The 7,415-nt window shown below is 35.5% G+C and overlaps 1 long non-coding RNA gene across 2 annotated transcripts; it reads right to left on the reverse strand.

Moving 5' to 3' along the window:
• Positions 1 to 1,837: 1,837 nt before the first annotated feature.
• Positions 1,838 to 7,202, reverse strand: LOC122191765. 2 transcript variants are annotated; one of them, XR_006182459.1, is made up of 5 exons: positions 7,112 to 7,202; positions 6,860 to 7,008; positions 5,765 to 5,884; positions 5,016 to 5,154; positions 1,838 to 2,235 (listed from the first exon to the last, which is right to left on the reverse strand). It is a non-coding gene; the product is annotated as an uncharacterized LOC122191765 (long non-coding RNA). The 2 variants fall into 2 exon arrangements; XR_006182458.1 differs by lacking the exon at positions 1,838 to 2,235 and adding an exon at positions 4,287 to 4,695.
• Between the last annotated feature and the right edge of the window lie 213 nt (positions 7,203 to 7,415).

The following is a 7,415-nucleotide window of genomic DNA, read 5'->3' on the forward strand; positions in this document are numbered from 1 at the left end:
CAAATACTCTTTGAACTCTGGCCCTTGTGGCTGTGCCCATTGTGCTGGGCAGCCTGCTCTAGTGTCCAACCATTCTCCAGTAAGAACCTTTTTCTATCACCCCACCTGCACCTTCCCAGACACAATCCCAAGCCGTTCCCTCAAGTCCTGTTGCTGCCACCAGAAAGCAGAGCTCAGCATTGCCTCTCTGCTCCTTTGAGAAGCTGCAGCTGCCATGAGGCCTCACCCTCCAGTTTCCTGAGAGAAACAGGCCAAGGGACCTCAGTTGCTCCTCATAAATCTTGACCTCTAAACTCTTCCCTATCTTTGGAGCCCTATACAGATGCTGTCTTATAGCTTTATGGCCTACTTATGTTGTGGAACTTAAAATTGCACACAGTGTTCAATGTCAGGCCAGAGCAAGAATATCTTCTACAGCACCTGGAGCACATCCTCCTCCTCCTCCATCTTCACTGACCTTGGTTTTTGTGAATCTTCTTCTCACTTCTCTTTCACACATGCTGATGTGATGCATTATTTCCCTTTCTTAAAGGTGCTATCATTGACTAGGCTTTGACCAGCCACTGGAACTCAATTTATTTGTAGCCCCCTCCAAACCAAAACAAACGTGGTTTTATTCACCTAAAATATGTAATTTTTCTAATTCTAATTCTCTAATACCTCTCATTCTTTTACTTTTTTTGCATAACCCAGTGCATTTCCACAATTCTAATCTTTCTTACCTGGAAGTTTGCTCTTTCCTACTACGTGATGTAGAAAGGACAAGTGCAGCACTACAAGTAGTGGAAAAATCATTGCTACAATAGTCTCAGTGTGTTTTTACTGATTTTTACTATTCTATTCAGACAATAAACTATTTAATAATCTATTACAAAACACTGAAAAAATATTATAAACAGACGTACAGATTTGAGCAGAGATACCAGCTTATCTAATATTATAAGCAGTAACCCACCAGATTTCATTAATAACCTTTCTTATAATACTTCAAGTACATAGTTCAACTATTCTTACTTCCAATACAGTTCTTAGAGTAGCAGATAAATCACATTCTTCTGTTGCAGCCTTTTATGGTATTCATTGTGCTGAGGTTTCTGTTAAACTTCTTTTTTTTTTTTTTGTCAGAACACTGCCATCACACAAAAGTTCGTGTTCATATCTAACAGCAGAATTTGACTGCAAGAACAGCAGTTCTTGAAACAAAAGTTTAGTTTCCTATTGCTGGTGTCCCAAATAACAACTATATTTCTTTTTGTCACTTCATTACTCAGACTTCTGTTATCAAAACTTTATAACTCTCTGGAGGGAGTTGAATGTAGGCAGACAGAATTTACTTCCTCGAACAGTAGCATAGATTTACACACACCTTGCATTTTTCCATGATGTAAAACATACTTAATGTTTTATTTTTTCCAGAGGTAGCTTTCTATTTCTCATCCCCCCCCCCCCCTTTTTTTTTCCCATTAGTAATTTAATTCTTGTAATGGGCTATATGACCTCTACTGTCAGAGTTGTATTAGAGCTGCTATATGAAGACATACAGTGAAGAGACATTGATTTTAGAGATAACTTTTATGTTATAATACTTTTCTCATCCTTCTATTTACACTTGTCCCACTTGTCTCTTCATTGGTCTCAGCTATTAACTTTTTACATCTCCTGCTGTGTACTCTTAGCAACCTAGGTATCTTCAAAAATCAGTCATGTCTTCAGGATATATGACTCAGAAGTTAGATATTTTATTCAAATGTTACGTAAGTCTACTTTTCTACCAGGTAACTGAAGTTCTGTAGAACAAACTTTTATATATATGTGTGTTTGTGCACATGCATGTATTGTCACTCCAGAAGTAATGCCTCTTATTTATTTCTATGAAAATTGCAGTAGATAAAATTTAGACCAATAACACTGATAGAGCAAACTCAAAGCTACAAAACAGTTTTTCAACACAGCTTCCACTATTTTTTATCAGCAATGAACAAGAGCCTACATACTACATTTGTAATCATTTGCCTTAGAAAAGTTGAACAGTGTCGCTGTTACCACCACTGAAACACATTGCACTGACCACCTCACTGTGTTCCCATTCACTGTTTTGTCTACATAAACATTCAGCAATTGTCAATCATTTTTAGTTGCCATATCTTCTGCATGGAGGGATTCAGTTCCACACCTTTGCTTCATACACATTTCCAAATCAGGTGATGTTTTGTCAGACTGCCCCTCTGCTGCCATCTGTTGTAAAGCAGCAAAATTGAATGGAAATTGGCAGGAATATTCACCTTCTACTGCCATAACACCACCATCTACTTCTGATGTCTTGGGCCAACGTAATAAAATATGAGGCATTACTTTCAGGCACACTTCATGCATATATTTATATATGTTCATTATTTTGTTTTATTTTTTTCCCTAGCTCCTTCAACTGATCACAGTAAAATCAGCAGAATGTCGGGAAAAATTGCTATTTCAGCAAGTGAAAGGAAAACCAGAACTAAAACAGGAATTAGAAATGCAGGAATGTTAGAATGACAGGGGAGAAATGTCAGCACAGCTTGATATAAAAAAAAAAAAAAAAAAAAAAAGTAGCCCATGTGCATTTTTCATTTATGCACTATTTCTCACTAGGCTTTATGTGCCTTTAATAAATAGTAAGGTTTGCTACACTTGGGCAAAGAACTAGTGCATGCATGGATAGTAAAACAGCACATAGACCACTACACCTATGTAAACTGACTCAGCATTAGTCTGACTATAAGGGTGTTGTACAATATGATTCATTCATAAAGTTCAAATACATTAAAATGATTAAGGATCATTCCCTCTGACCCTATGCATGTCAAAAATCTTTTCAATCTCCTAAATTATCTCATATTGAGCTTAGTAATTCAGGACTGCTGGAAAATATTGCATCTTTCTCTTTAAATGAAAAACTCTCATGCACAAATTTCCTCGAGGTAAGAGATCTAATTGAAATAAACCCATTATTTTCTTACTCTCAGTAAGGAATTCACACTTGTTTACAGAAGTCTAAAATGCTGTAAAAAAAAAAAAAAAAAAAAACACACCTAAATTCACTGTTTAAGTACCCTGAAGCCTGAAATTGAAGTTTAAGGGGAATATGACATTCATGTAATCTAGAAGTGATTGACCACGAAACAACTGACCATGAATTGATTGATTGAATTCTTTGGGCTATATAGAGGGCTGTATCATGTAATTATACATATTTCATGTTAAAAAGCAACCATGAAACATACAGAAGAATATTTTTCTCTTGAATGCTTTTGAACAATTCAGTCCCAGTAAATTCACGGTATAGTTCTATGAAAAGTAACATTGTGTTTGCTTTTCTGAAAGATTCTTTCTATGAGCACTGATAGAACCAAAACCCAGTATTTCAATCCATATTGGTGCCTCTTGGGTCAGCATTTATATCTAATCCATGCATCCAGAGTTTCACAGTTCCTCCAAGTATCCAAATACAGATATATCAGCCTATGAAACTTGTTTAATAAGCAGTATGACAAATTGATTTTAGAATCAAAGAAAAAATAGTCAAGGGTCTGTATTGTATGAGATTGAAAATGTCGTTTGATATTTTTAAAAATACTTACAATTAGTGCAACAATATCAGGAAAAGAGTCATAAGTTTTTGAGAAAATACTCTAAGATAAAAGCTGAAATTGATTTCAGTGAAGCTGAATAACAGGTTATTGACTCATGCACTGGTAAAACTTTCATCTTGCAATAGTACGTGACACTAATATGAGGGTGTGCATTACTCCCTATTAGTAGATATATTCTGTTTATAGTACAAAGTATGCTTGGAAGGTATTTTTTACAGCCAAGGAAAACATTAACCCTGGAATGTTCCTGGAGATTCCCTGGAATGTCACTATATTTTAAAAATTCATTTAATTTCATTCTTTATTCTTTTCTCTATTTTTTTTTTTTTTTCCAGAATGAACAGAATAAATTTGGTTAAATAGTACTCCCAAGGATGTAACTCAATTAAGTAAGACTCAATTTCATCTACTAATTTTGCTCACCATTAACTCAATCCTGGCCTATCAGATGCTGTATGCTTTCAGAAACAGTCATGCATTTTGAAAGAGTATTTGTGATCTTTTAGGAAAGTGGATAGTAATGGAGTGAGTAGCAAGTGAGGTCAAGAGTTATGCTTATCATGAAAAGCAGATATAAGCTTAGAACTAGCAAATGTACACTTCAAAGGAACAATGATTTACAAATTTAAACCCATATCTCAAGTAAGACTAGATCATTTAGGTAGGTTTTTGTTTTAAGAGAAAGCAAAATTCTTCTTTGCATGCCTTCTTGGTGAAATTAATACAATCTTATGATCTGAATGTGACTATGACTAGAAAGAAATCAGCTACAATATCCTAATTTTTTTGCAGATGTTCATAGAAATGTCACAGATTTCAAAAGATGCAGACTTTAAAAGAAAACCAGTATTTCCTGTTTCAGTGATAAATTAACACTAAGATTCTAAATGTAACCAACAACTAATTTTTTTTCTTTAAACAAAGAAACATATTATAAACAGCTTATACAATACACAGCAGTGCCTGCTTTTATGCTCATTAATTTCTTCCTCATGTATTAGGATTCATGCCTGTGGTGGCTTAATCCTAGACAACACCCTCGCAGCCTTTCACTAATTCATCTCAGCTGTGGGACAGAAAGAAAATAGAAAAGAAGTGAGAAAACTCAAGGATCAAGATGGTTTATAGGAAAAAATATGCACAAATACGTGCTGTTGTAGTTAACCTGGTCAGCAGCTGAATGACGTACATTCTTTCACTACCTCCCCCTCTTCCCAGTGGGGTAGGAGAGAGAATAAAAAAAAGAGTAAAACTTGAAGGCTGAGATAAAATAACTATTTTCTAAAATAAGGAAGAGAAATAACAGTAAAGATAATATTTTATATAACAATAATATGTTTATATTATATATACATAAAACAACTGATGCACAAAGCAATTACTCACCATCCTCTGACCAATGCCCAGCCAGTCCTTGAGCAGTGGCGGCTTCCTCAATCAACGCCCTTCAGTTTTATGGCTTTTTTTCCACATGATGTCACGTGCTATGGAATATCCCTTTGGCCAGCTTAGGTCAGCTCCCTTGCTGGCAGGACAGTAGAAGAGGAAAAGTGAAATATCTTTGCTCTGTACAGCACTCTTCAGCAACAACTGAAACTCCAGTGTGTTATCAACAGTGGCTTTTGTTTCCTCCCCTTAAGCCAAAACATAGCATTATACCAGACACTATGAAGATAACCAGCTCTGTCCCATCTGAAACCAGAATATGTGTCAACTACAGGACAGCATTTGTGAGACCATGGAGCTAAGTCTTTCTCAGTCTTATGAGCACAGTTGAAAATTAGACTACATGAAATTACAGGGGGAAAAACATATTGATTAACATAACAAAAACTGAGACTCTGATGTTTTGATGATTCACAATTTGCTGGCTACATAACTCGTTAATTTTTGAAGGCACTTTTAAAAGTCCCTTTAAGCAAAGAGCATTTCTCAGATGCTTGAGGAAATCTCATCAGGATTTATTTTTTTTTTTAAATCATGTAAGTTGCCTATAAATATTTTATAAACAGGGGTCTGCTATCCAGAAATCTAGGTTAGCAGTTCAACTAACTTCAAAATGAACTTGAGGAAGTAAGACCTCTGTGCAGTTCAGTCAGTGACCTTAATGCTCGTGGAAGATTGATTTCACTTACCATGAATTAATGGCACTTTTCTGTAGTTTGCTTGTCGTTATGGTCTCAGGGTGAGTGTACTGCAGAAGTCTGATTAAGAACTGCGAAAGTATTGACTGGATACAGGATAAGTATTCTTCTCTGTTTACAAGTGGAAAATAACAGCCTGTCATTTCAGCCATTTGACAAACTAACTGACAGCATGTGAGGCTGACAAACTGATTGCATTTTCTGTCTGAAAACCGTAAACATGACTAACAAAGACATGGCCTACAGAATTTTAATACTAAAGAACAATTACTCAGTTTTGTTTGTTTGTTTTTTGTTTTACTACATGACTCATTCCAGCAGCATTTGATAAAAAGAAAAAAATTAATCCCTTAAGAGATAAAGGAAAAGTAAGTCAGCACCTTATAAACAAAAGCCATGAGCCTCTAGTAATATACAGAAAATTTATCACTGATATAAATGTGGTCCATAGACATACTGCAAGAACATGCAAGATAGATAAGCTGTAGCTTGTTAAGACTACAGTCAAGTTGAATCTTTATAATGTCCTAATAAGCTAATTATAATAATTTCAGATTTCAAAACTGAAACGAGAATTATTCTGTACACTGTGCTGATATCATAATAACACCTCCAGTTCTGTTCCAATATGTTATGCTGTACACTGCAAATACACAATATTTACTGAGTATGTGAAGTCTAAGACTGAACTCATTTTGTGCCACAAATATGTTCCTTCTGTAGTACACACTGAAAAACCTATAGATTCACTCAATACTCTGAAGTATTTAAATAGGGTATTGTTTGATGTTGATACTAGTACTGCACTACATTTTCTCTTTCACTGTTAAAAATCCTGTTGTTGTTTTTCCTTCCTTTTTAGACTTAGCTGAATGTTTGAAACATGGTGCACAAGAAACAAAAAAATAACTCAAAGTTCAGAAATGATGAAATGAATACATTATTAATTCAGAATTGTCTGCTATCTTTTCTAGAACAGCTGTCGCACAAATATAGGTGTTGTTAGTCATTTTCAAAATATCACAATGTCTATTGAACGTCAATCAAAAATAACCACATCATCATGTACTTATTGATTTTAAGTACCTTAATCCTCCACAACTATGTGGATTCTTGTGGATTAACCTGGAAAACAGCAAAGAACTACACAGCCATCAGCTCACTCCACTCCATGTAGCATAAAGTAGGAAATTAGGAACAAAATAGAATACATGGGCTAAGATAAAAGCTGTCTGCTAAAATGAAAAAGGAAACAAAAATGCAGTGATAACAATACAGATATATGTCTACAATAGAATTATTCACTATCAACCAACAAACACTATGCTAACAACATACCAACTGATGCTCTGCTACCAACACAACACCTCAACACCACTAGCTGTCACCCAACCAGTCCCCAAGCAACAGCTCACACCTAACCTTCTCTCCCACACCTTTACAGCCTTCCATATGATTTCACATATTAAGGAATAATCCCTTGCCTAATTTAGGCCAGCTGTACTGACTCTTTCCTCCCTTCACCTTGCCAACGTGTCATAAGTGTGGTAGCCCTTGCCATTCAAGTGGCCCAGCCCCAGGCACACCTCATCACTTAACAACAACCAAAACATTTGTGAGCTATTAACAGTATCTCAGCTGA

This window comes from Lagopus leucura, unplaced genomic scaffold, assembly GCF_019238085.1.
Source record: "Lagopus leucura isolate 7727_CA_CO unplaced genomic scaffold, USGS_WTPT01 Super-Scaffold_73, whole genome shotgun sequence".
NCBI classification, from domain to species: Eukaryota; Metazoa; Chordata; class Aves; order Galliformes; family Phasianidae; genus Lagopus; species Lagopus leucura.